The 22,678-nt window shown below is 35.0% G+C and overlaps 2 protein-coding genes across 12 annotated transcripts in view; one reads left to right on the top strand and one right to left on the bottom strand.

Annotated features, from left to right (window-relative positions):
* The window catches only part of ORC4 (origin recognition complex subunit 4), a 74,909-nt gene extending 66,776 nt beyond the window's left edge, over window positions 1–8,133 (bottom strand). For 2 of the 4 annotated variants that reach the window (XM_047771980.1, XM_047771982.1), the window contains exons 1-2: window positions 7,985–8,133; window positions 295–391 (exon numbers count right to left, since the gene is read on the bottom strand). The gene's annotated coding sequence lies outside the window, so the exon portion shown is untranslated. The remainder of the gene's footprint in view (window positions 1–294; window positions 392–7,984) is intronic. The other 2 variants (XM_047771981.1, XM_047771983.1) reach the window with 2 other exon arrangements.
* A 279-nt stretch (window positions 8,134–8,412) lies between these two features.
* Window positions 8,413–22,678, top strand: part of MBD5 (methyl-CpG binding domain protein 5) — a 426,385-nt gene continuing 412,119 nt past the window's right edge. For 6 of the 8 annotated variants that reach the window (XM_047771973.1, XM_047771975.1, XM_047771969.1 and 3 more), the window contains exon 1: window positions 8,413–9,064. The gene's annotated coding sequence lies outside the window, so the exon portion shown is untranslated. The remainder of the gene's footprint in view (window positions 9,065–22,678) is intronic. The other 2 variants (XM_047771976.1, XM_047771977.1) reach the window with 2 other exon arrangements.

Genomic DNA, 22,678 nt, shown 5'->3' with positions numbered 1-22,678 from the left:
CTTTCAAATAATGGTTCCTGAGTTAACATTCTTTCATAGTAAACTGGTTACCTAGAAAGTAAAATGTTTCTCTGAATTCTGTGAGCTGCTCTAGCAAATTAATTGAGCCCAAGGAGTGGGTCATTAGAACTTCTGAACTACAGTGAGTTGATCAGAAGCACAGGTGACAACCTTAACTTGCAACTGGCATCTGAAGGGGCAGGGGGTATCTTGCAGAACTCATTAACTTGTGGAATCTGATGCTATTTCTAGGTAAAGAGTGTCAGAATTAACGTTGAATTATAGGACACTCACCTGGTGTCTCGGAAGTGCTTGGTGATATGTGGAAACCTGCCCCTTTCCACAACCTTAGGTTGAAACTAGGTGCAGGACTATACAGTTTTAGGCAAACCTATTAGTAAAGAAGAAAATAAATATGTAATGTGCAACTTACAAAGGAAACTAAGTAAACCAAAATACTGCATAACAGAAAATAAAGCACCAAACTGATGAAATAATTACTCATAAAATAAAAGATAAATAATAAGTAGAGGCAGAAAATCTGAACAAATTAGTCATCACAAAAGAAATGGAAAATGTGCTCGAAACCAAGCACAAAAATGGCTATAGACCCAGGTAGCTTGGGTCTAATTTTTAACTAAACATTCAAAAAAACTTCAAAAAAATTAGTTCCAATATCTAGAAAAAAAGGATATAGGACTTTTGACATTATTCTATGCACCTGATGTATTCTTTGTTAATAAAACTGAACAAGGGTTAAAAAAAAAAAAACAAAAAAACCTTTATAAACAAAGTTGACAGAATTCTTAAAAAGAGTCAAAGATTATGGTTCAAATATTTATTAGCTATGTATATAGGAAAAAAATATCTTTTAGAGAATGCTAGGAACTTAGTTCTTTAATTTGAAATAGGACAAGTATCAAAAACTCACTGTAGGAGTTCCTGTCATGGTGTAGTGGAAACGAATCCAACTAGGAACCATGGGTTGTGGATTTGATCCCTGATCTAGCTCAGTGGGTTAAGGAATCCAGCACTGCCAAGATCTGCGGTGTAGGTTGAAGACACAGCTCGGATCTGGCATTGCTGTGGTTGTGGCATAGGCCCAGCGGCTATAGCTCTGATTTGGCCCATAGCCTGGGAACCTCCATATGCTGCGAGTAACAGTCCTAAAAAAACAAAACAAAACAAAACAAAAAAAACCTCATTGTAAAGAATGTTGCAAATAAAATCATGAACAATGTGCTCACTACTACTACAAATATTTAATAGCATTCTAGAGAAAACAAGTAAAATTTTAACTTTTAAACATGTCAAATGTATGAAATTATTTTAACATGAATTTAAATACAATATGCTCATCAGACATTGCATCAGAGTGGTGCTATAACACACTGGACATGATACAAACTACCCAGCTTTTAGAGGAAATGTTTTGGGTATTTACTCATTATAAAGTAAGCTGACTGACACACAGGCTGAACTAGAAGTGATTAAGAGAGCAATATAAGTTGATATTTCTGGGTCATGTATATGTTAAAAAGCATATTTTTATAAACTACAGAAAGAAAAAAGCACACAGGAGAACATAAATATGTGCATGTGTGTGCCAAAAGAAAAGTTAACACACTCAGAACTTTAATCTTGCCAAGTCTGACCTCAATCTTTAGGTCAAAACTTCATTACTAATATTGATTCCCAAACTAATCAAAGCAGCAGAATAAAATATAAAAGACTACGATTTTGTTGTGTTTTTATTGGAGATGAGGAGGGAGACTCAGAAAAGAATGTAAGATTAAGAGTAAAAATTTAGGAAAAACTAGCAACCCCAACACATACTTGTTTGAAGATAAGCATCAGAGGCAGAATTGGGAGTGAAAAAGGGAGACAAATGGAAATAAAAGGATGGGGAACAATTCCCTATTCTAGCTTCCATCTACCTTCTAGTTTATAATCTTGAAATCATATCTTATTCTCCCATTAAAGCATCAGTAAAATGTACAAAGCCATCCAGTCTCAGCAGCCAATCCTATTCAAATAGGATAAACACAAAACAGCAAAGTCACTTAATAATCAGTACTTTAATTTGGGCTAGAAATTCACTGACAAAGTCATCTCCAAAGATCTGCAGTGCTAAAATGGTTAAAATTGAAGAGAAGCCTCTAATTTCACTCCATCAGAAGACAAGCAGTTCTACAAAGGGTAATACAGAGGGACTCTTATACCAGGGGATACAAGGCACAGTAGAGGATGAGAGTATAAAGTTTAAAAAAAAAAATTCAGTGTTGAGATTCCTGAGCTCTACTCTCACCTGAAACCTAGAGCACTGTTAACATCTCAGAGCAAGAATCTCATGATGAGCAATAGCGACATTCTGAACTAGATAATTCTTTGTTGTGGCTGCCTTGTGCATTGTAAAATGTTCAACAGCACTTGCAACTTCTATCCACCAGTTTTCAGTAGCAACCCATTGCCAAACGTGTCTCTAGACACTACCAAATATCCCCTGGGGGATCGTACTATCACAGCAGAGAACTATTGACTTAGAGGAGAAGACTGGGAAACTTTCCTTGTTGGACTCTTATTAGCCCAAGAGAAAAAGCTTCCAACCTAAAAAAATTGACATCAGGGTTTTCCCCTCTAAATATGCCCCAGTCAAATTTTTCCACCATGAGAACTATCAATAGCTAGCAAGCCCACATTAACAGAGACATTACATAGGTTTCCAACACTACTTACACAAATTTGAACACACAATCAAGGATCACAATATAACTGAGGAAAGCCTCCAAAATGAGAGGCTTAAAATTAACCAACAAAAATAAAAACTTAGAAAAAAACAAGTATGTAGTGAAAAATTAGAAAGCAAAACTTTAAATCCATAGAGTGGGGAAAAAAAAAAGCTAGAACGCCACAGAAAAAATACATACATCAAAAAATATTGAAAATTCAAAATATGATAGGAGAAATGAAAGTTTCAAGGTTTGAAAAATTAAATGTTTCCAGAAAGTGTAAAACAAAGGGCTAGGAAAAAATGAAAAATAGAAGAAAAGAAATAGGTCCAGAAGTACATTGTCAAATTGCAGTTCCAGAATCAAAAACACATAGGCAAGAAAATTACAGAAAATGTATTAGAAACTTTCTCAGAAACTTTCAGAGCTAAGGAATACAAATTGCCAGACTGAAAGAACACATGAAATGTAGAGCAAAGCAGATGTCTGTGGACTCATAATAAGTCACCTCACATTACTGTGACATTTCAGAACACTGGGTACAATAAAAAAAAGATTCAATAAGAATCAAAAAGTTTGCAGAAGCTTCCATGGGGTGAAGAAAGTGAAGTCCAGTTTAAAAATAAGAATGGCCTCAAATTTTATATCAAACACAAAGAGTTCCTTCACAAATCTAAAGAGAAACATTACAAGTTTAGAACTCTACACCCAAACTAACAGGGTACAGTAAAGACATTTACAAGAACATAATCCCACACATTTGCCTCTCAGACACTTACTGGAGACTGCAACAAAACAAAATGTGTACATGAGACAAAGGATTACAGGATTACTTGGGATATAGCAAACAGAGCATAGGATAGAGGCTGCATGAGGAGCAAACACATTAAGCAACCAGCCCAAACAGATCAGAATATCCTGGGAAAAATTTCTTGAAGAAGGTTGAACTGATAAAAATAATTTATATCTTTGAACCTATGGAGAGAGTATGCTGACAACTAGCACACAGTTTGGAATTAAAATACTCATAAAAACTGAGAAACTATACAGACACTGAATGGTTATCTACCAAAAACTAAGGTATCAGTGGAACAATGGGAGAGTTTTGGGGGTTTTTCCGTAAAAAATCCAAAACTACATCATTCACAATGGGAAGTCAAAAATGGAAAAATCAAGAGACAGTAGTATAGGATGTTATCTGGAAATATGGAAGTAAACACCAAAAGGATCAGCCAAGAAGTTTTTAAAGGGTCTGCCCCTAGAGTGGGGGAAATGGTGGCTGTAACAGTCACCCTGTCCAACATCATACTAGGTGAGGGATAAAAGTTGAATCATTCAGTCTGCAATGGGCAATACTCTGGAGAACCAAAGGATATGATAAATAGTTATGAGCTGTTTTCAATAGTAAGTCATGTAGAAGCAGTTGATACTTTAAGAATGTGTTTTTACATTTGAAACTGTTAAGTTAAAAAAAAGATACAAACTGCCTGGAAATATTTTCTAAATTTTAATTAATTTGGCATCTTATACTGTACAGATCGATGTGATTTTATGATTTTTAAACTAATGTGTGACAATTTAAAACAATTTTGGCTAGAAGAAAAAAAATCTCAAAAATTAAAAAGAGAATAAGGGTTCTATTTATGGTAATGGCAGATCAAATCAAGCCAACTGCAAAGTCAACAAGAAAGCTTAATAATAAAAGTCAAACAAAAATAAGTCAATCTGATATTACATGACAAAATCTAGGAGAAAATAAACGAAGAAATACACACTCAGTACCTTCCTCCTGAGGTTTTCCGTCTATCCAGAATAAAAGACTAAGAAATAAGAAGAAAGGCCAAGTTACTGGTGACTTTGCAGAGCTATTGGGAATTAAAAAAAAAAAAAAAAATCAAAAGCATAGAGCTTATCTAGCATGTGCACTCAAAGAAACGATCACCTAATTCTGAGACGTTAAGGGCAGCATCATCAGGAAAAAGGAGAACTGGAAAGTAAAACAAAGCTTGTATGACTAGAAGCCCTGCTTAACATCATGTATATAACAGAAGGGATCCCAAGATTTGAACATGAACTAAGTGACTTAAATGGTAGCATCCCTAAACAATTTTCCTAAAAAAAAAAAAATTTCTTCTTGAGAAGGACCTTATTCTAAGACTCATGTATTCCTAACATTTTTCAAATACAACCATCACACAGGCACACTAGGAGAAAAAAAGAAAATCACGAACATAGAAAATGACCCATTTAAAAAAAAAAAATCAAGAAACTGGAATTCCACATTGCAGACAACAAATTAACTACAAATACTATGTCAATAAAGGCCACAATTGTAATTTTTAGCAAGTAGTTAGAAACAGTTAGGGTGGACATAGGTGATATATTTCCTAAAAAGATATGGATCTGTAGACTCAAGAATCCCAATGAGTCCAAAACGGGAAAAAGAATTCCACACAAAAGCATCATGAAGAAATAGCAGAAAATCTATGACAAAGAAAATATTTTTTTAAAGGCAGATTTCTTCTAAGCAGCAAGAATTAGACAGCTGACTGCTCAAAATCAATAATGGCAGCTCCCCACCACAAAACAGTGGAACATCTTAACAGGGCTGATAAACAACCACAATCCTACAATACCCCCAAAACATTTTTCAACATTGCAGGTGAAACAATGACATTGTAAGGTAAGCAAAAAAATTAAGCAATTTGGCCATCAGAATGTCTATATTAATTAATTTCTTAAGAGTGTATACTCAGGCAAGAGGAAAAAGATTCCCAAAGAAAATTCAAGAAGAGATGAAGAACACCCAAAATGGTAAATATATCGACTCAACATTGATGGCAGAAAGCAATGCTGCCCAACTAGAAATACAAGGCCACTCACACATGTAACTTAATATTTTCTAGTATTCACATTTAAAAAAAGTAAAATAAGGTGAAATTAATTTATTATAATTTCAACAAGTAATCATAATAAAATAATTTTACACTGTTCTCATACTAAATCTTAGAAATCTGAGGTTTATTTGACATTCACAGAACAACTCAGATGCTAATTTGTCATCAGAAGTATGTGGTCTTAATTTTTATAAAGTTTACAATTGAGACAGTAAACTTACATACTCAGGTTGTTCCAAGCATACTTAATGAATCTTCCGACAACTGAATCGAGTATCGATTTTCAAATTTAAATTAACACAATACTAAATATACAGTTTCTCAGTAATACTACCCATATTTCAAGTGTTCCATAGCTTGTGGCTACTGTACCAGATAGCAGAAGTATAGGACATTTTCCCTGGAGTTAAAATTACCCCCCCAAATTCAAATAACAGTAGCAGCATATAAGTCAGTAAGAATGAAATGAAGATAAAGCTATTATTCAGGATGTGAGAAATGCTACAAGCACAGAGAAGATATTTGCCACAATGCTCAAGTCTTTATGTAAAACACAGACAACTTAACTGGACACAATCCAAATGTCTGTAATACTGAACTAGTTAAATTTTGATTTATTCACAATAGGACTCACTACACTACACTTACTATATTATAAACATTACTATACAGCAATAAAAATACATGAACTAAAGCTAACAGGATTAAATATTGCATAGTAAGAGAAAAATTATACATAACTCATTTACATATAGAAAAAAACGTGTATTGTTTAGGAATGTCGGAAAAGGTGGTTTAAAAACACTTGAAATAAAATTAGGAAATCATTACCATAAAAATATCATTACTACATTTAAAAAAAAGAAATTGTTACCATAAAAATCCAGACATCTTTGGGAGTACTGAAGAAGGAGGAAAGAATAGGAATGGATTGGCGGGGGGAAAGGGGAGCATTGTTTTCTCTCTTTGGTAGTGATTACAAAGTGTGCACGTTATAATTATTCATTATACTGCATATCTACGACTTGCACACTTTTTTGCACATTTTTTGCACATTTTTATTTTGTCGTAAAAAATTAAAAACGTTACGTAAGGCACTTTTATTGATTTGCTATAATTTTTTTCTGTTCTAAAGTGGCAAACATTTGGTTTCAATATAAACAAAATGTTAAGGCACAGGTGTCTAGTTTTTACTCCATTCGACAAGATTACTGCACACACAGAAAGTGGTAAAAGCAGTCAATGATGCATGAATAGGATCTACTGTCAAAACACATAGAAGTAAAACGTAGAAAATAAGTAGTAACTTTAACTAAGAGTACGCTAAAGGACACACCACAGAATAATACCAACACAACATAAACATGAGGAATTTTGGATTCGCGGTCTTAAAAGAAACTATACATGAGTGATAATCTTTCAAAGCACCTTCAAAAGAAGTTAACTGAAAGACTAGAATGGTTTTAGTTATGATTGTATGAACTGAATGTGAAAAAGAAACGGTGCAATTTTACTGAAAAAAATACCTTTATTAATGAAAATCCATGAATCTTTTCTTAAATATTCTGAATTAACATGAGGGAAGCATTATTTCCAGCAAAAACAGTTGCATTTAATTGAAAAACCAAAGGCTAAATCCGAGGCTAGTAACCAAAGTAATTTAAAATAAAAACCCATTAAAATAATTTTTAAAAACCCTCATCTACACTACAGAAAGGGAGAATTTTGATAATATACCTTCCTTATCAACGGTAACATACAATATCAAGGATTACACAATCCCGTATCCTTTTCTGAGAACAACCACAGGCGTTGTGGTGCAGCAACAACGCAAGACAGGGAGAGAAATTCCACTCGAGACATCCTAGCTTGTTCCCTCCCCAAAGCCACTCCACAATTCCTAGAGGGATAGCGAAGTAAGGATTGATGGTCATAACATCCAACATAAGCAATGCATTTAATGCTATAAGTTGTCAAAAATCACACAGCTTGTCTCCCTTGCTAGGCAGGTCCCCTGCTTTGAGCTGAAACAGTCATCAGAAGGCTCCGGAGATCCAATTTTTCTCTTACACCTGGACCATCACATTCCTCACCACTACTGGGTGTAGTCTCCACCTGCCATAGATTTAATCTCATCAGGACTCCCTAAACTCGTCAAGGATTCGTCGCCCGCAGGCTCACAGGAAGGCTATGAGATGGAAGAAGCCAGCCTAGTTTCTGGCCTGCCTGGCCTAGACAAGGCCTGCCCCCCTTCCCGCATACCCAGTCTCCAAAGCCTTCCATCCTCCCCTTTTCGATTCGCTTTTAGCCAGTGGCGCCCATGGCCTTCGTTCTGAGGCCAGCCGACCCCCCTGTTACCTCTCACGAAAAAGCCAGCCCTTAAGAGGGCAGAGCGGTATTCTAGAGACCGCAGAAAAGGATCCACAAGCTCCTCTCGCCGCGTAGTCAGCTCTACCTCCCCAGAGGCTGCCAGCTATACACCACTACTCCCAGCGTGCCCCGCGCAGGGACCGCCTTTCCCACCACTCCCCTCTCCCGCCCAAACACGTGACCTCCTTTCGATTTGGTCCACGCCCACTTCCGTTCCTCCACTTTCCCTTAGGAAGGAGGAGGGGGCTGGGGGTGTTAAAGAGTAGCGACTTCCTCCTACTCCCCGCCCCCGCCCCTCTACCCCCTGCTACAATGTCTTCCGGGTCGCGATCGCCTCGGAGCCTTCTGGGAAACCTTCACATTTCCTCCCCTCCCCCTCCTCCTGCCTTCAACCAACCAGCCTCCCGTCAGAGAGGGACATGCGCAGTGAGTGCCTCCCGTCTCTTCTACCCGAACCCCCCCTCCCCCCCCAAGCAGAGAGACCCCAGCAGCAGCAGCAGCTGATGATGAAGAGAGAGGCAGTGGCAGAGGGGGGGCACCTTTTATTTCTATTTTTAAAGGGACAGGACACTAATTTTACCCCACTTCAACCTTGAATTGAGGGGGGTGGGGGGAAGGCGGCTGAGTTCCTTCCCCCACCCTCCAGCCCTGAGACCTGAGAGGGGGATTGAGCTTGAGAAAGAAGGAGAAGGAGTTTCTTCTTCTTCCAAACCCCCCCATCCACGACTCCTACCCCCTCCACTAGCCTCCCTCCCGAGCCCTCTCCATCCTCCTCCTCTTTGGCCGTGAGAGGAGAGAAAGAGACCAAAAGCCTCTTAGCAACACAGACCCTTCTCTGCTGCTGCTGCTGCTGCTGTTGCTGTTGCTGCTGCTGTTGCTGCTGCTGCTGCTGCTGCTACTGCTGCTTGGCCCTGGCTGGAGACATCTCACTACACCCAGGAGCAGCCACTTCCCCAGCTCTCCTCCTCCTTCGCCTCCTCCTCCTCCTCCACTCCCCCCCTCTTTATTACCCTTTGTGTCATCCTCCACAGCTCCAGGGAAGGCACTCAAAAGTGGGGGGCAGGAAAGGTAAGTGTGTCTGTGGGGGCTTCATTGCCTTCCTGTGGCTCTGACTTTAACTCTGGGGCAACAGTAGCACCAAACCACATACGCAGTGGAGCTCCCGGGTGAGGAGGGGGTGGTGCTGGGGGGGTGGTGAAGGAGGAGTAGGAGTGGGGAGGGGTGTGTGAGGTGGGTGCCCATCCTGTCAGAGGAGGAAGGGCACTTTTTATTTTTATTTGCTGTTGTCAAAAGTGGTTTCTCTCCTCCAGCTAACATCTGATTGTGTCTTGCTCCAGTGGGGGAGAATACAAAAACAACCCCCTCCTTCCTCCAATGAGGCGCCAGGGAAAGAGACAGAAAGAGGCACACTTTCTAGATGTCACTTTAAAAAATCATTTGGAGAGCTTTTTTCCTTTTTTCCTAGGAAAAGCTCTGCTGCATTTGTTTCTGTGTGGGAAAATGTCGGGATCTGGATTGTATCGGAACTGCTTATCCATTTGTAGACCTGAGTGTTTTCCCCTTTTTGGTTCTGTATGTGATTTGGATGTTGACTTCAGTGTTGGAACAGACTTGATTGGTTTTTGCTTTCTGGGTTTAATTTTCCTTTATTCGTTTTGTCTGACTTGCATAGAAAATTTCAAATTTTTGGTGATAGAGGCCTTTGGTTAGGTTTTGGCTTGTATTATTGCTTTTTTTTGTTAAATGTTTGTTCATATATTAGCATATGAAGTTCATAGCTCAAAATACTTAAAGTTTAAATGCCGCTGGTATTGTCTCTCTGTAGCTACGTTCCTGATATTTATTTTACATAAGATGAGAATATTCGCTATTTCATAATATGGGTATTTTCCTAATCTTTGCAACTTGTCTGAACAAGTAATCCCCATTGAAAACTTTTATGTTGTTCTGGCTTCATGGAAGGCCAAACCTCTCCATCAATAGTTTGCTGGATTGGTACCACTTTCAGTTTTAACTGAATTATTTATTTACTGTTGTAAATTGAGATGAGTTTTTTATCTCTGGGGGGTACTGAACCAAATTGCTCACTATATGTGAAAGGAGAAAAATTTCTAAAATATGGTTTTCTGAGTCAAAGAAATCATGATGTTGTAGTTGGTATATGCATTGTATATGTTAATTGAAAGATAAATCCAAATTTAGGTTTATAGAGTAATAATCTTGATAAAAATATCTATTCTCCATTTTCACTTGGCATGTTCTTAGTGAAAGATTTTCAAATCTAGTACAGTATTTGATTTCACAAATGTTAGAAAGTATGTTTCTGATGTAGGCCTTTTAAACCTTTTTCCAGGGCTTACATTGGAAAGTGGTATTTTGTTTCATATGTACATTTCTTTATCCTTTCCTTAAAGATGGATGCACACATTCATACACACACACACACACCCTTTTTTGTAACTGCATTGGTATCTCTGATCCCATAATTTATGTCAGCAAAAAATATTCTCCTGTAAAGCAGCAATTTTGTGATCAGACTGGCAATATGAAAACAGCAATTTGATCAACTAGAAAGGATTGAAGAAAAATAATCTCGAAGGATATTTGACATAAATATTAGACATAATAATACTTTTAATTTTTTTGTTTTCTTAACGGTACAACCAAAACGTAATATGCCTATATTTTAGTGACAGGAAAAGCATTGCATATGCAGAAACTTGTTCTGTAAAATCTTAATTACTGATTGAGTGCGAAAGTAGACATTTACACATAGGAAAAAAAAAGCTGTGTAGCAGTGAACATCATGGTCCTAGTTCCCTCCTTTCTATTATAAATTTTGTACAGTTTTGTACCTTTTTCTGAGATTTAATTGGTACACTTAAGCAGAAATCTGTGCCAAGTTCAAGTTTGTCTTCCAGCAATACTACTGTTCCAGATCCACCTAGGATTTCTTGTCCTCATCTTAATACTTCAGCAACCTTAACCTAAGAGATGGAAAGTAAAACTTAGTGAAGAAATCTTTTTTTTTTTTTTTGGTCTTTTTCTAGGGCTGCACCCGAGGCATATGGAGGTTCCCAGGCTAGGGGTCTAATTGCTCCTGGCCTCTGCCAGAGCCACAGCAATGCCAGATCCAAGCCACATCTGCGACCTACACCACAGCTCATGGCAACACTGGATCCTTAACCCACTGAGCAAGGGCAGGGATCAAACCCACAACCTCATGGTTCCTAGTCAGATTCTTTAAACCACTGAGCCACGACAGGAACTCCAAGAAAACATTTTTAAGTAAAGTGAATTTTGTAGGTAATTGGGGTGGTACTGTCCCAGTTGGCAGCTGAGTAAAAATCAACAGCTTGATTATAATATCTTAACTTTGTTTCTGTTTTCCTTTGAAAACATTCCATACTCCAACCCAGGGTAAGGCTATATGGTTTGAAGATTCCACACCTCCTCTAAGTTGGATGAAGATCTACCCTTAGAAAACTATGTATTTTTATTATGGCTTATTTTTAAGTATTAAGATGTATTTTAGAATTGTAATTTTCAACTGGGTGATATCTTGGATGTCACTTTATCCAACTCTTTATTTTCCATATTGCTAAAGTTCAGAGAGTTCAAGGAACGTGCCCAGAGTTCCAAGGCCTGTAAGCAGACAGCACATAGACAAGAGAACTCTGATTCTTGATACTCACTTTGCCATACTACCTCATTATTTTTTGTCAGAAATGAAACTGTTGTGCACAGTCTGTGTATGGCACTTAAAGGTTAAATGAAGACATTCTAAGAATATGAGATGTCTGTAAAGCCTCAATTTTGTCCATATAATTCAATAATCTGTTGAGTTTTTAAGAGGTACTGATTTCTCTCATATGGATTATTATTATTTTGAGATATTTCAGCTTTCCCTAATGCTTATTTTTCCTTTGTACTTCTTATTAATCAAGTAAGAGTAAATATATCTCTTACTTTTGTATTAAGAAGCTCTATCTCTTTCATTCTCTCTCATTTCTTCTCTCCCCTTCCCTGTCTCTCTTTATATATATATATGTATATGAAGAATGCATATTGTAATATAAATGTTTACTTGTGATTCTTCTTCGGTGAACTGCTTAAGTAGGACTAAAGATTTTTTCTTGTTCCCTCACAGCACAATGTCTAGTTCACTGTAGGCCCTACTGGTTGTTTGTCATAATTGATATTAGAGTTAGGAATATTTGAATTTCTTGACTCTCAGATACGGAATTCCTTCTTTTTCATCCTTTTTCCTTTCCTTCCTGCTACAATTTATTCACTACTATGAAGATTTTTTCTAACTTTACTGTGGTTCTCCCTTTTTCGAATAGCCAAATTAAATCCTGTTAACAAATAGTATTCATAGTAAGTAAAAACATATTCTGTATGGGCTACAACTTGATGAAAATGATTTATTTTAAATAAAGGATAATCAAAAAAATTCCTGTTAAAAAGGTTCTAGCAAACATTCAGAATACACTTAGATTTCATTTCATTGAGTAACTGGTACAATAGGTTATTGGAATAATTAGGCTGCTTTTACCAGCTCTATAAAGCAACTGTTACTTAGGTGACATGTTTCCCTGACTTTGTTTTTTTGGTCCTTACCCAGACAATTATCAACTTTCCAGTTTTCTATGGATATGAAGATTTACTCCTAGTCATCAGTGGGACCCCAGGAAGTCAGCCAGAAAGCCTATGTCCAACTTATGTACCTTTGCAAACTTGTCTGTATTTCGAATGTATGTGCAAAACAGATTGTACTTAGTTATTCATTAAACATTTATTGAGCATCTTATGTATGTCAGGCACTGTGCTAGTCATCTGAGAAACAAGGATGGTCCCTACAATTTAATGTGAAGAGGACCTTAACTGTATTCCACAAGTGTATTGGTCATATCTTTATTTGATGTTTCTACTTAAATAAATTTTATTAACTAAATAGATACCATTAGGTAGAAAAATGCATGTTTAAGAAGAATATTTCTGTATTTTATTAGAATAGAGAAATGCAAAGAAAAATTTTCCACTTAATACTGTATTCTAGGGATTTCTATTCTGTATATAATTCACTAATTTTAGACCTATTATTTCACTATTTTATGAAAATAGACCATATGGCTATCACTGCTGGTATTTTACTGCTATATAGTTTTACTCGAAGATGACCAACACTGTTCATTAAAATATCTCATTAAATTATTCCCCCAAAACAGAAATCTAACTCTCTAATCTTAAACATTTTTTTCCTCCAAAGTAACTTTTTCATTTTTATATCTCGTATAACAGGTTATCATTCATGGTTTGTTGGAAGATATTGTACATTAGCATTTTGAGCATTTAATTATTTTCTACCATAGCTTAAGCTGACAGTATGATTTAATTATCATGAACTAATTATAGTATAGACTATTTAGGAGTTTTGGAATTTGTAATGTGTTGTAGATAAATTTGGAGAATTTTGGAGGAATCAATTATAGTTTTTAACTTTGTTATGTGTTATTGTTTCTATAACTTTAGTAAAGTTATTTGGAAATTTCTTAGTTGAAGGATGTTTCGAAAAACTGAGAATGCTATCTTAGTTCTGTCATGGTTTTCATATGTAATTTATAGGTTTATTAGAGAAAAAGAGATTTCCTGGATTTCCTTTGCTGTCCTTAAAGTATGCCTTTTAGAATAATATCGATTCATAATTTAAAAGAGGGAAGGATCTTTCTGGTAGAGTATCTTGTAAAGCTAAATAGACTTCTGAGGGTCAGTCAGTTCTGATCTCTTTCACATTCATTCTTAACCTTCTATTTTGGTAATAATCATAGTTACCATTATTATAAGTGCCTAGTACTGTGGTAAATATTATCAATCCTAGTCAGTCCTTACTGTGGTCCTGTGAACTTTGTAACATTGTCTACACATTGCAAAGAGGAAGTTTTTCCTGACAAAACAAGATTTTATTATAATCAGCAAAATATTCCATTATAGTAAATTCATGACACTTTCTAATTAAAAACATGGTCACAGTAAAGTGTTTTTATCAGTCAGTAAATACTCTGGTAAATATTAGTAAAATCATGGCCCTGGTAGCTTACTGATAGATGGAAATTTTCTAAAAATTAAGACAAAAACAAACAAAAAATCCAATCTTTTATAAGGAATGTAGATCCAAACTAGTGTGCAATTTGCAATGAAATATATGTAAAGTCAGTCTTCTCTTTGTGTGGCAAAAATGACATTTAGGCCTTCTAAATACTGAATTTCCTTTGTCTTGCGTGGGGTTAAATTTAATATTTTATTGCATGAAATTTGAAAGTTCCAAAATTTGTGACCCAGAGAATATTTATTATAAAAATTTTTATATAACTGTTGATAATGGAAAACCTATAAACAAAGGGGAGTTTATATTGCCTAATGCTTTGGTGTATATACACATACTTTCTGCACCTCTATCTTACAATATTTTATAATTACTACATTGCCTTTATAGGATTAAATTTAATGTACTCTTTTTAGTATTACTTAAACTCAAATGTTTTTAGTATAAGAATGGACAACTTCTTGGATTCTCTTGATGCCTAAATTACTATATAGTTGTTCTTCAAAGCAGCTACTGAATTACGATACTTTTTAATCCAGCCAACAAATGTTGATTTTTAATCTTCTGCCTTTTAGAGAAAAGAGTTTTTTTTTTAATTCTGTTTTATTAATGACATAACTTTCATATCTGTCCTAAGTAAATGCATTTCATACTGTATGCTTACATTGACTCTACTACCCTATAAACATTATGCCAATGCATTATGACCTGTAGAGTTTAGAAATATTTTTAAATGCTAAAATATCTATAATGTGTCGTCTCATTTTTCAGAAAGGAAACTATGTGGTTTTTTATGTTTAAGCCAATCTCAATAATCAGTAGGATAGAATTTGGTCCTGAGTAATCTCCTTAGATAACCTAAAGTTAATTCAGTTAAATATGGAGATTCTAACTCTTCAGCATTTCTGTTTGAGGTATTTCTATATCATGTAAGATTATAGAAGTTGGAATGACTCAGTATAGCTCTTCAGAGAGACAAGGTGCAAACCAGGCTTAAAATATATTAATGTATTATCTTCTAATGTAGCTGGACATAACAGAAAGGAAAATCGCCTGGCAAAAAACACATACTGCATTTAAAGTTGGTTGTGGAGAGTTCCCGTCATGGCCCAATGGTTAACTAACCCGACTAGGAACCATAAGGTTGCAGGTTTGATCAGGGCCTAACTCAGTGAGTTAAGGATCCAGTGTTGCCTTGAGCTTGGATCCCACGTTGCTGTGGCTCTGGCATAGGCCCGCAGCTACAGCTCCAATTAGACCCCCTAGCCTGGGAACCTCCATGTGCCGTGGGTGCAGCCCTAAAAAGACAAAAAGACCAAAAAAAAAGAAGTTGGTTGTGAGTAATTCTGATTTGAGTCCTTATTTCGGTTGACCTCTATAATAACCTTTTCTTAGAGAACTTGTAATTAAATTCTGTGTCTTTGAGTAATTTATTAGAATGTATTGTTTTAAAGGGCTAAAATGAGTTATATTAATTGGATACCACTGGTGAAAAAATTTTGCACATCCATGCATCACTGAGTCCTATGCCACCAACTAAGATTCCAGCAATAGGAGGACAAATTTCTCTATGGTACTAGAGTTAAAAATTACAGTCTTTTGCTACCTTTTTAAAGAAAAATTTAATGTCTATACCTCAGAAGTTAGAAGTAAATGTAAAATGTTTTTTAAGGTTGGCTGATGCTAAATTGTAATTTGATTTTTCCTGGTATTCAAGTCTATCGTTTTCTATACGCCTTGAGTTCCTAAGTGTCTACTTATCTGGTGAATGTTAATTAGTATTACTAGTAATCTAAAAATAATAATGTAGGCTGTATACTGTATACATACACTCACTGGTGTTTGGTAGGGAAGTATTCCACATTCCACAAAAGAAAGTATTGATTTTTAAATAGCTTCCTTGGGATATACTGATCTAAAAACCAGCTACTTTATAAGATATAAAGGATTTTTGTTTATTTGGAAAGTAAATATAAAGTTTTTATCATTACTGAATATTAAGCAGCATCAAAATACTTGGGAAATAAAATACATGTTCCAGTAATGACAGAAATTTAGAGGCTGTTTTTTAGCATTTCAAAATCATTTTCCTTCCTCCATATTTGTCACACAGGAGTTGTGCTGAAGGATTTCTTGGCCATTTTAGAGACTGTAATCTAGTTAAAAGGTTTGTTTATGCTTCCCATCTCTGTTCTGCTGATGGTATTAGAATGCAGGCCAGAGCCAGACATCTAACTGTTTATAACATTCAAACTTCAATTAAAGCTATAGCATTCAGCTCACTATATATCAGGAAGCTCATATCAGCTACAAATACTGCCAGTAATAATAGCAATGATTTTGTGTAGCTATAGGCCTTCCTAAATCAAGCCGCTCCTTATAAATTCCTTTTTTTCATTTAGGAAGTAGTAACATTTAATTATTTCATGTTAAGTCTAAAAATGAAGTTACTTACTTCTAGTAGTAGTATAGAACTTCCTTTAAGATATTTTTTGCTAAAAAATCCTAACAGGTTATATTATTGCATATCTTATTTAAATGATCCACTTTAACTTTTTTTAAGATTAGTAAATTCTTAGTAGATGTTAGTTTCTTATCCTCTTGATAACAAACTGACTCCTGTTTCTAGTTTGAAGAATAAAGCAATATTTGTCTGTTACACAAGTAGCAGTCTCAATACTACACTATACTTAATGTGTATGAGAGGAGACTAGATCCACATAATTCAATTTTAATTTAATTTTATGTTGCTTTTCTGGTCTGGTGCTCCTGCTGTTTGTGTTTTCTATATTCTAAGTATATTGATAAATGGTTTTTAAAGGTTTTGTTTCTTTTTAAAGCTGTTAAGAATGCTCTAAAACATTTTTTCATCAGTTTCTCTGTATTTTAGTACAATTTGCCTCAGTGAGTCAGAAAATTTATTGTATAATATGTCTGATTTTTCTAACCAGTAGGCAAATTTGCTATATTATATTGCTTTTGCTTTTCATAAAACTTTTAATCTTTATTAATTTTAGACTTTGATTTACTAAATATGTGTATGTATGTAGTTTTTTAATTTTTTTTTTTTTGTCTTTTTGCCATTTCTTGGGCCACACCTGCGGCATATTGAGGTTCCCAGACTAGGGGTCTAATCGGAGCTGTAGCCGCGGGCCTACACCAGAGCCACAGCAACGCGGGATCCGAGCCGCGTCTGCAACCTACACCACAGCTCATGGCAATGCCAGGTCTTCAACCCACTGCGCAAGGGCAGGGATCGAACTCGCAACTTCATGGTTCCTAGTTGGATTCGTTAACCACTGAGCCACGATGGGAACTCCCTGTATATAGTTTTTTAATAAAATACAAACTTTTAGGAGATTTAAACATTTGGGAATGATGAAAAATAACATTAAATTGAATGAAAATTTGCTAAAATACTTTTAATTAAGAAATACTACAATGGAGAAAGCAGCGTTACTCATTTTCCTTGGCACTGAAAGTAATGATCCATTTATTTTAGAATATTATTGGTAGAAAGTCAGGAAATACTCCCTGTATTATTTAAAGATAAAAGGTAATAACAACCATGTAAACTTTGACTTGTAGGCTAAAATCCTGGAAAGATCTCTAAGGTAAGCTGAGTTGAAACCAAGTCACAAAATAATGTACACAGTATGATCCCATTCATGTAAAAAAATTAAAACATTACTGTGCATCAATCCATAAGTGTATATATATGCATACATTGTGTATATGTATAATTTATGAAATTAAAAATTATATAAAATATATGCCTTATATTTTCTAAATACATTAAGAAATAGCCAGGAAAATAATGTAGCAAATTATGTCCTTAGTTTATATAAAGTGTGTATGCAGGATGCTGGAAGGTTGAAGAACTCTTACTGTTTTGCATACTTGAGTATTATTACTTGGGTTTATTTCTAACAATAAGCACATATTCCTGTAGTAATTTTATAATGGAAAAATACTTACATATTAAAGGAATGAGAAAAAGAATGATCCAGGAAAATTATAATCCTAGCCCTTAATCATCCTGTGAATATATCTCTTGACCACCATGAAGAGAATAGAGTATTGGTTAACAGTCATAGCTTCATTCAGAATAAAATCTTAAATTGATTTAAGCTTGTCTAACAGGGAGAAAAGCCTTGATGGTTGAGGAAAGAATAATGGATGTAATCTATCCTGATTTTTAAATACTTTGTCTCTTATTGCAAAATGCATTTCTCACTATCCTGGGAAAATACAGCTTAGGGATCCAGTGGTGAAGACTTTCAGTCTTAAATGAGTAGACAGTAACTAAGTCAGTTTCAGTCTGAGAGAACATATAATATATGGGCCTAAGTTAGACTTTTGCTATTTTAATAATGACCCAAATTATTGTATGCTCATTCAAAATACAGATGGCATAGTCATGAGATTTTTATGATGTTTTCTGCATTTAGGTTCTGGTTTGGATAGAAGACAAAAATTAAACAGAAGGTTTTAAGATTAAGTCCTTTTTTTTTTTAAGTGACTGAAATATGTACTTGAAAAAAACTTCAGGAGCCTTTGTAAAATTACATCGAACTGAGTATGTAAATATGCAATTAGAAATTATGTAATTTAGAAATTATGTAATTTATGCATGTAAATTAGAAAGTATGTAAAGAAGCAATTAGAAATCTATAGAGTTAATCACACTGGACTTCCTGGGAGGACATGGGCTAATCAGAGTTTAGGGAGTGGAGGGATCCTAGGTTGGCAGAGAAGTAATTCAAGTAAAGACAAAGATTGCAATGGGATAAGAGGATGCGAAAGCTTATTTTTATTAGTTTGAAAGCTAGGATTAAAATTCAGAATAACCTGATAAATCAAGAAATAATATACTTTGCATTTGTGTCTTAAGACTTTATTTCCCAGTGCAATTCAGAAAAGAAATAAGGAAAAAATAACTTACATAAAAAATGAGACAGTGAACATTTTTTGCAATTATGACTAGAAAATCTGTCCAGTCTTAAACAAGTGCAATGTGAATATGAGTTGAAAATGAAACACTATAGTTAAAATAGGAAAAAAAATTTTTTTGGCCTTTTAAGGCTGTACCTGCAGCATATGAAATTCCCAGGCTAGGTGTTGAATTGGAGCTGTAGCTGCAGGCCTATACCACAGCCACAGAAACACCCAGATCCGAGCTGGGTCTGCCCACAGCTCATGGTGGGATCCTTAATCCATTAGCAAAACCAGGGATTGAACCCAAATCCTTATGGATACTAGATGGGTTCATTACTGCTGGCCCACAGTAGGAACTCCAGAAAATTTTATCCTAGGATCTTCAGGTTCTTTTTCCCTTCATAATTAAAACTCATACTTAAGTTGGTCCTAGGATCAGTAGCAAATAGTATACAATTAAAACTATAAATCTTACATATAAATAATAAAATAACAAAAAGTTATAGCTTATGTTTTCTCCATTTACTTTATAATGTTAATTTATATTTATTTCCAGCTGGCCCTATATGGAAATTACCATCCCACCTATCCCCTACCGCTATATATTAAACTTTTTTCCTGAAAAATAGCCAGTTTAATGAGTTCTATCCAATGTTGTATTTTTTTTTTTACCCAAAATGTCATGATAATTTTTCCTTTAAAACCATGTAGGGATCATTGACTCAGTGTTTGTTATCTTTTTTTAAAAAGTAAAAAAAAAAAAAAAAGATTGGTTAACCTGTGTTTTTAGTCAACAAATGTACGTTGATACCTATGATGTGCTTGCTGAAATAGTGAGGAAAAATAGACATAGGTCTTGCTCTTCTGAACTTAAGTTCTAGAGTTAGAGAAAAATATTAGTCAGATATTCATATGTATAAATGCAAAGTTGGAACTGTTTTCATTTGCTGTAGAGAAGTACATGGTTTTTAATATGAGGGCTTTTGGAAGGATAATTTAATCAATTAGTGGGACCACACCAAGGGAAGGGTTTGTTTTTTGTTTGAGAAAGTGTTTAGTTAGCTGAAATCTTGATGAATTTGAGTTACCTTGATCAAGAGGGAGAAAAAAGTTGGTGGAAGAAAAGAGGATGTATGTACAAGATCCTCATGTGGGAAGATTTTAGTACCTAACATTAAATGAAGGTCAGAATGACAGAAGCCAAGGACTAGAGAGTGCATGGAAAGAGGTTATGCTAAGGAGTTATGTTGGAGCCAAATTGCAGGATATTTGTGGGCCAAGGTTTTTTATCCTTAGAGTTATTATTTAAATTTAAACTAATATTCTTTACACTCTACAAAGACTTACCACTGCGTTTGACCCTTGAGCAGCTTGGGAGTTAGTGATGCCACTCCTACAAGCAGTCAAAAACCCAAGGATAATTTATAGTTGGACTTATTATCTGAGGTTCCTCTGTGTGGGAAGATTCAACCAATTGCAGATCCCATAATAGTGTAGTATTTATTATTGGGAAAAAAAATCTGGATTTTTTGGATACACATAGTTCAGACTCCTGTTGTTCAAGAGTCAGCTGTACTTGCTCTGGTGGTTGTATTCTAAGAGTTCATTTTTCTTTCAGTTTAAGGCTTACAGTGCTTTTTCCTGTAGAATCATTGTTGTAGAGATCAAGTCTCCTAAAACATTTTTAACACAGTTAACAGTGGAAGGTAGTGAATATTAACATTGAGCCCTTAAGAAAACTAGGTGGAAGATAGAAAAGAAAAACAAAAAAGGGGATTAAAATTGATATCTCTACATACTCAAGAGAATGTCCTGAGTGTGATTGACTGAGTTTGAATAATAAGGAAAAAAGTCTGCAAGTGTAGGAGGCTAGTGTAGGAGATCCTAGCAAATGATTATCATATTCAGTTGGACAGCTTAAGACCCTCAGTTGGTACCTGTATGAAGCAGTGTGATATCCGAAGCATACCAAGGCAGGGAAAGTAGAAGACATCATATTCACAGATTGAATGTTCCAAATCTAGGAAATATTTGTGTCAATGTTATTAAAACATAAAATTAAAAAATACATTTTAAGTAGAATTGCAAAATGGTAATACAATGCCAACTGTGTTTTGGTTTTTTTAGAGTAAAAAAGTAAGAAGTTATAATAATTATAATTTACTAAGTAACATTATCTCAGGCCTTTATGGTAGCTTTGAGAATATTGCTGAATCTCCCTTGGAGTAGTGCTCATATTTATTTGTTTGTTTTTTGGTTTATTTTTAGCCACACCCATGGCATCTGGAAGTTCATGGCCAGGGATCAAATCTAAGCCTCAGCTGAGGCCTACATCACAGCTGTGGCAATGCCAGATCCTTAACCCTCTGTGCTGGGCCAGGGATTGAATTCATGCTACCACAGAGATGAGATGGCATCCTTAACCTGCTGTGGCACAGCAGGAACTCCTGAAGTAGTACTTTTAAAGACAAAGTTGAAGAAATTTAATTTTTAATCTTATTTTCCATTTAACTTAGAACATCGTCAATAAGATAGTTTCATTTCTTGTTGATATTTAAATTTTAAGCCTCTTTGAACACCAGCTTACATCTATATTAGTAAACTAGTTAATAGTTTATTAAGAATATTATAAAAAGATGGATCAGTTACTTGAATTTTATCAAGACCAAAATGTCACAAAAAATGTGTTAAATTGTAAGGAAAAGGTAAAATATATGCAAGCATTCACTGAATAGTCATCACAATACTGTTGGTTGAGGAATTCTGCCAGTACATCATCCTTTATCAGGTGATCTTGAACTTTAACTTTCTGGCATTCTCAAGTATGGCTTTTAAAGCAGATTAACATCTAAAATTAAGAACTGCAGAATTGACTTTAGTGGTTATTTACTCATGTATTTGTACTTTTACTTACTTATAAAACATTCTAAATTAGAAAGTATCACTACCATTTATTTATTTATTTTTGCAGTGTCTAGCAGACTACTGGTATTCAGAGACCATAAATATTTGGGAAGCTTATTGGGGTTTGAAAACACAGTTTACTAAATTTATCTGATATCTCTAAGGGTCATCGTACCTTTTAAACAGAAATGAAGAATCAATTGGAAATTATTCAGGGATTGATGTGTTCCCTCTGTTTTACAGGTTTCTACTTGTCTATCAAAGTATATTCCAAAAATCCATAGTTCTGTGATAATAAGTATGGCCATCCTCCCCTATCTCCCATGAGATTTCTTCATTGACGTTTTGAAAACTTGATTAAAGAATACTGAACAGGATTTTTTTACCATAATAGTAATCACTAACATTTATTGAATGCTTACTTTGTGCCAGTCACTATGCTAAGAGTTTTACATACATTATCTTATTTAATCTTAACAACCAGAAAAAACACTTGGAAGAATATTCAAGAAGTATTTCCTTGTATTATTTCACAGCTTATAAGCACCAGTGCAAGAACTTCTGTTAAGAATGTAATAGTGAGAAAAATACCATTTTCTGTTGTTAAAAATCCTGTGGCTTTGGGAAAGAAGATTATGAAATTTATCCTTAAAATTAAACATTCAACTTAATAATGTTTTCTATGCTCTTCTAACCATAGTACTCACAGATAATCAGTGAAAACCATTATATTC

This window comes from Phacochoerus africanus, chromosome 3 (genome assembly GCF_016906955.1).
Source record: "Phacochoerus africanus isolate WHEZ1 chromosome 3, ROS_Pafr_v1, whole genome shotgun sequence".
In the NCBI taxonomy this organism is placed as follows: Eukaryota; Metazoa; Chordata; class Mammalia; order Artiodactyla; family Suidae; genus Phacochoerus; species Phacochoerus africanus.
The sequence above is the reverse complement of the archived record's forward strand: the minus strand, read 5'-3'. Positions and strand labels throughout refer to the sequence as shown.